Raw genomic sequence first — 6,855 nt, 5'->3', positions numbered from 1 at the left:
GGTAAAATTTGAAATTTGGAAAAAAAAATTACGATTTTAACCGTTCGGTAAACGGTCGGTTTGCACGGGTTATCGAGCGGTTTTTGCGATTTATCGAGCGGTTTTCTTAAATTTTTCGTATTATTGGTAACCGCTCTGTTTTGTCGGTAACGGCTCGGTTTTATCGATTTATCGAGCGGTTTTCTCGATTTTCAGTGAAATTCAGTAAAAAAATTCAAAAATTATCTCAATCTTGTAAAATCAATAACTAATTTATCTGAGCTTCAAATCAAGTGAAGCAAATTCTGTTGGTTTCCTTGTAACATGATTTACATGATAAAAGTATTTATACTCATAAAAAAGTTCAAAATTTTCTGTGAGAAATTGTATTTGTTAAACCAAGTTAAATGTATAGTTTACTCTTTGCTAATCCAAAAATCATGAAACTAATTTTGTTAGTCTTCTTACATGATCCTATGTCTTTTAAAAATACATGAACTTATGAATTAGTTATTGCAACATGCATGATTGTGTAAATATGTTGCGACTAGATTAATTCATAACTGACCCATCACACCTCAAAAATTAGTGAAACCACTTTTATTAGCTTATTTATACTATGATTTGCGTAGAAAAAATAATAGTAGACATGAAAAAGTTAATTACAATACTGTTTCTTAACATATTCACTTTATGCTTGTGAACTTTGTAAAATTCATAGAGAAATTAATAAAACTCTAAATAAAGTGAAATTAATTTTAAAGATTCTCTTAAAATACGTTTTACACAAGAAAAATATGTGTTTATATGTTAAACTTTTCGTTAACATGAGTTAATAACTGAGCCACACGCTTCAATTTTTTTCATTTTTTTTAAACTTCCTCCCTATAGAATATGATGCAAACGACATTATTTTTAAAAACTTTTTTCACAGAAGGTCTTAGAATTGTGTCTAGTTTTTTTTAAGATTTTGCTTGAATTTTTTTTATTTTTTTCGAATTTTTTTAATTCAAATTCGGTTACCGTTCGGTTTCTGAAACCGGACCGGACCGAGAAGGTCAGTTATCACGGTTTTTGAGCGGTTATCATCGGTTTTTTGAACCGTGGGCGGGGAATGGTTGGGGCCGTGGAAATATCTGACGGTCTCGGCGGTCAAGTTGTTGGACCGTTAGGGTACAAGGTAACCCTGTGGGCCGGTAATAGGCTAAGGTTGGGCCGGTAATGTTTCTTTTTATTTTATTGATTATTGAAAAAAGGCAACCTGATCCTATCAAGTTTGATGCTACGGCCACATAACCCTATGAGAAAACAAAAGATCTACCCAACATCCAAAAGTTGCAAAACCAGGTAAATGCACCCCATATATTGGTTTTGAAGGTGATTTCGCCACCGTGGTAGCTGACTTGGCTATAATTCCCTAGAAGTCAAAAAGTCTTTTTTTGGCTTCTTGTTTCGTTTTTTAGCTTTTTTGACGAGTCACAGAAAGTGAAAATAACTTGGTAAAGTATTTAAAATAGAAAGAAATATTATTTGGGCTAGCTTTGGATACCATCCAAAACCTTTTTCCCTCTCTTAGGCCCAACCTAGACTTAGGTCGCTACCACACTTTTAGCCGAATACCCAAACCAACCCCTTTCCCCTAAGGTTGGCTTTCTTTCCCCCTCCCTTCCCCCACCTGGCCGCCACACCCCTGCTGCTACATGCTACAGTACCATGTGCTACGGTACCGATCAAGAAGAAGGAAGAAGAAAAGGAAAAGGAGAGGGAAGGAGAAGAAGAGGAGGAAGGAGAGAAAGGAAAAGAGAAGGTTTTGCTGCCCTAGGTTTTGGGGAAACTCAAGGTGAGATGAAATTCATCTTCCCTCCTGCAATTAGATGTGTTGTGATGGCTTTTAGACGGGGGGATTAGATGATTAGTGAAGGGATTAGTAGTTTGATCTTGAGTTAGGGTTTTGTTGTTCCGATAGATGGTGCAACGTATGTTCGACATTAGTTTTGATGATGTTACAGGTCGAACTAGGGTTGGATATTATAGAGTTTTTTTTAAGGATTCAGACCTCTATATTATGTAAAATTTCAAAAAATTTGTCCACATGGTAAGAGTTATTGCTATCTGAAGTTGACAGTTATTTTACATAAATGTTCTGGACAATAATAGATATATTACGCTTTTAGTATACTAGAAGCTGAATATGGTTTGGACATTATAAACTTTTTTTTAGATAATTCAATAAGCTATCATCTATATAAATTGCATAGTTTTTCCTTCTATTGTTTGTCAATTATGAAGTTCCGAAGTTGACTGTATGGAATTTCAGGCAGATTCTAATGTTAGTTTTCAACTGCATTTGACCCCTACTTAACTTCAGAAGAAAAATATAGTGTCATAATGAAAGTTGTAGATCTCGTTATGTAGGTTTCATAAATGTATTTTTTTTTTTGCTATCATATCTTATTTAGATTAAAAGATATGAAAAGGACAAGCCGTATTGTTGTTGTTAAACAAACAAGGTGTTTGTTGTTTTGTTTGTTCGATGGGTTGCCAAGCGTAGAACTGTGTTCTTTGCTGTTAGTATGTTGCTTGGTGTGTAGTGGTACTGATGTATGAGTGCTTGAGCGCCAAGGCGTGCATAGCTTGTCTTCATCTTCGGTAAAGGCAAGTGAATAGCGGTTGTTGCTACATTCTTTAACTTGTTATTTTCACCACCTCCACCCATAAAATACAGTACGCATATTTACACTTAATAATATGAATGATGGCGAAGTGTTGTTTTAGTATCGTTAAGATGGTCGAGTATGATTTTGGCAATGTTAGCATTATGAGAATGGGAGGTCTTATGCTTTACATAGATAAATATCTAAGTGTGATGTTCACATGGTTATTTTTATAATGCTCATACTTGTCATATGCTCATGTAGATTAGTGTTGCTATGGTTTATTTTAGTTATATTCATGAATATGATGGAATGTTTTGCAGTAGAGATGTTATTTATTTGTGGTTTCTAATTGTGTTTAGCACATTCATATCTTTTATCTTTCTATGGATAGAATACATAAGGATAGTAGTGGGGAGTATGTAGAAGCATATAGAAGTGGACATATTATGACATTTGATGGGTAGTGAAGTAGAATTAGTAAACCATACTATATGGAACAAAAAATAGTGAATGTACGAGGTGTCACCTAAATGGGGGTGAATAGGCGTTCCTGAAAATTAAAATTTTTGTACCGGATTAAAAGAATATGGAACTTTCGGGTATTGGAAGTTTCGAGTTCAATCCGTACTTTCCAGCTAAACAGAATAAAATCGAAAATGAACAACGCGTAGGTACTTCTAGATGAATTTAGTTGTTACCACATGTTTCAAAGTAAGTAAAGAGTGTATTTCACCTTTCACCTTTAGCCACAAACTCACAAACACGTAGATCGGGGTAAATCGCCCAAAAGTCAACTAGAACAACAAAGAACACAAAGACAACAAAGGAGACAAGAATTTATTTCCCAAATTTTGGATCCAACGATCCTACGTCTCCGTTGAGGTGCTCACAAAGAGCCAGGTCTCTTTCAACCCTATTCCTCACCAAGCGACCACAAATATCGAGCTTGGGCTTACTCAAACCTTTTTTTCTTGAGGAGGTGAGTAAGAACCTTCACAAACGTCCCGCGGTACTCCACAAGCTTAGGTGCTTGACGGGAGATGCCTAGCCGTCTAGGAGCTCAAGGGTCCAAGAGTGACAAACGCAAAATAGACTAGCTTGACGACGAACTCAAATGCTCAAAGGTTTGAATGTAGGTCACTAGAACTCAATCACTAAACCTAACTCTCAAAACCTTGTAAGATGTAATGTCTAAGAGAGTGGGAGAGCTATTTAATGGCTATGAATGCTTTTGTATTCATGGTTGCTCAATAGCCAATGAAGGGAGAGGATGAGGGGGTATTTATACCCAACCCTAAAAAACTAGCCGTTATATAGCTTTTCTGCACTAATCCGGAATTACCGGGTTAGCTTGAGACTTAGTAACCGAGGACCCCTTCTCTCACCTCCTGGGTTAAGCACTAAGGTCTTAACCGAGAACCCGAGCCCGAACTCAATCTGGAGGTTCCAGCTACATGGAACTTCTGGGCCAGTCTGAAACTTTCAGGTTGGTTTAAAAAAGCAAACCGAGCACCCTTGCTTAGAGCTCCACCTGGAGGTTCCGGCTACCCGGAACTTCCGAGTTGCACCTGGAACTTTCAGGTACACAGAGCAACTTTAAAAAACCCGGTGATCATGGGGTGGTTTATATCTCTCATCTTTTGGATAAAAGAATGCTTTGAGCATAGAGACATCCTCAAGACAATCTAGACACATCCCTCTTGATAGTACGACATACCTATACTCAAATTCAGAAATAAAATTAATTAAAACTATTTTGTATCCATGTGTCGTTTCTCTTTTCCTCTTTGAGGGACACTAACGTTGTTAACATTTTTAACCGAACTAAAACCTGTTCATAGTATCATTAAACTCATTAGTCATTTAATCGTTTGTCATCAATTATCCAAAACCCATATAGGGGGTTTAGATGCACTTTCTATCTTCTCTTTTTGGTCATTGATGATAACACTATTAAAGCTTATAAAAGATAGTTGAATTAAAGATTTTGAATCCTTAGATATATGGTGAGCTCCCCCTAAATGTGTGCATTGATTAAATTTTGATTTTGACATCAAATGCACATATTTAAAAAGATTTTTGCGAGAGCTCTCCTTATATCTTAGCATTCATGGGGTGTAATTAGTGTGAGTGAACATAAAATCGTGATGCATATGACAAGATAGATTACACAAAGAAGATAAAAATGACATTACACCAAAGCATCACATGACTTAGCATCAAATAAGTCTCACACTAACAGAAATAAGTTTTTACAAATTTAAAGTTCATCTAGCACACCATATATAGTTCATTACACCATTACATTAAATAACCTTAAATATCCAACAACAGAAAAGATAAAGACAAAACTTAAAATGAGACCGACACTGCCAGAACCCGAAACTTCCAGGTTCAGGCCAGAAGAACAACAGACATCAGATAAGATCTCTCCCCCTTTGGCATCAAGACACCAAAAAGGAAGGAGAAGCTGAAACGAAGACTCAGTCATTGTCCTCCTCGTAGTCATCGTCGCCCTCTCCGCTATCACCATTGTTGTCATCATTATCATTGTTGGAGCATTCCTCGGATCCTCCAACATATTCCTTTTCTTCTTCTTCTTTGGAAGCTTCCTCATTACTACTAACATGAACATGAGTAGAAGCATAAGTGCCGGTGCCGGTGGCTATAGCTTGGGCAGCATCGTACCAAGCTCAGTGGTCCTCAAACACCTCAGGCTCGTTCTTCTCTTCCTCGGAGGTTACTGGAGAGCAAGGAGGCTCAGTTCTCAAATGAGCATGAATCTCCTTTTGTCTCGCTTCAAGCTTCCTTAGTCTCATGTTAGTGCGACCCTTATACTCTTTAATCTTCACTGTATTCCTAGTGCATACTTTGAAAATAGCCTTGAGCATAGCATGGATTGGTGATGAAGATGATGAAGACCGACGTGTAGGAGGAGAAGAAACTCTCCTATGCGTTGCTTGAGAAGGAGGGGGTGGCATAGGAGTTGATTTTGAGCTCACTGACCTAATCCTCAAAGGTTCATGCTTTACTACCTTGAAGAACTCTTTCTTGATCACTTTCTTAATCCTAAACATGATGTAGGGAGCATATGCACAACTGTTGGTGATGATGTGTGATGTAATGTGGATCTCTTCCCAAATAAAATCAACCATACTAAATGGATCACCTTTATTTGCCATCCTAGCAAGCAAATTCCTCATAATTGTTGCACATTGGCTGCAGCACCACTTTTGAGAGTTAGAGTGGCACGAAACAGAGAATTGAGATACTTGTAAAATGGCATCATGCCCTTAGCTGTTCCATATGTCACTTCACTAAGATGATAATCATATATGAAGTTTAATTCATCGGTGGAGAGCTGTTCCTCATTGTGAATCCTTGATTTGCTAGTATCACGAACATCAAATCCAAACAAGCAAACAAAAGAATTATATTTGATCTTGTATTTTTCTCCTTCAATCATCCAATACATTGTTTGGTTCTCATCATGATCATAGTGGAGTGTCGCATAGAATTGAACTATGACTTCTTCATTCCAATCATACTTCATCCTCATGATTTTTTTTACCCTCTTGTGCTCACAAGCTGCTATAACTTCATTGAAAGTTGAATAATTTTTCTTGATTATGTATTCTCAATCTATCCATTGCATGGGAGTGACGTGCTTCTTTTTTGGAAGGATCACAGTTTCATAGAAATTAGCTTGAAAGTCATTCCAAAACCGGTGATCCAAAATATTCTTCTCATACACGGAAGGATCTTCATATCTTTTCTTCTTTCATTTGCTGGACTTCTTCATGTAATCTACCACTTTTCTGCCCTACCCACCTATACTCGTATATGTATTGTAGGGTCTGTGGAGCTTCAAAGGTTGCACAACGGTCCTCTCTTCTTGTTCCCACACATCCTTTTCAATCTCTTTATCATGCGCTCTAGATCCAGAGGCCGTTGCCTTTCCTCTGCCTCTGCCTACTACCATCTTTGTTCTCCTAGGTGGCAAAATTGCGACACGAGGCACATAAGTGGTTTGGACCGTCTCATCAATGCGAATGCCGCCTGATCGAGACAAAGGAACCTTACGAATGGCTGTGCGAGAATGACCATCGCCACTACCACTACCACTAGACTCAGGTTGCTGCGATAGAATGTCGCTTTGCGCTCGAGGATTATACCGAGTCTTTGTTCTCCTTTGATAAGTTTGAGTATCAAACTTGTC

Source organism: Phragmites australis, chromosome 10 (assembly GCF_958298935.1).
Source record: "Phragmites australis chromosome 10, lpPhrAust1.1, whole genome shotgun sequence".
Classification (NCBI taxonomy): Eukaryota; Viridiplantae; Streptophyta; class Magnoliopsida; order Poales; family Poaceae; genus Phragmites; species Phragmites australis.
This window is presented reverse-complemented; position numbering follows the sequence as displayed.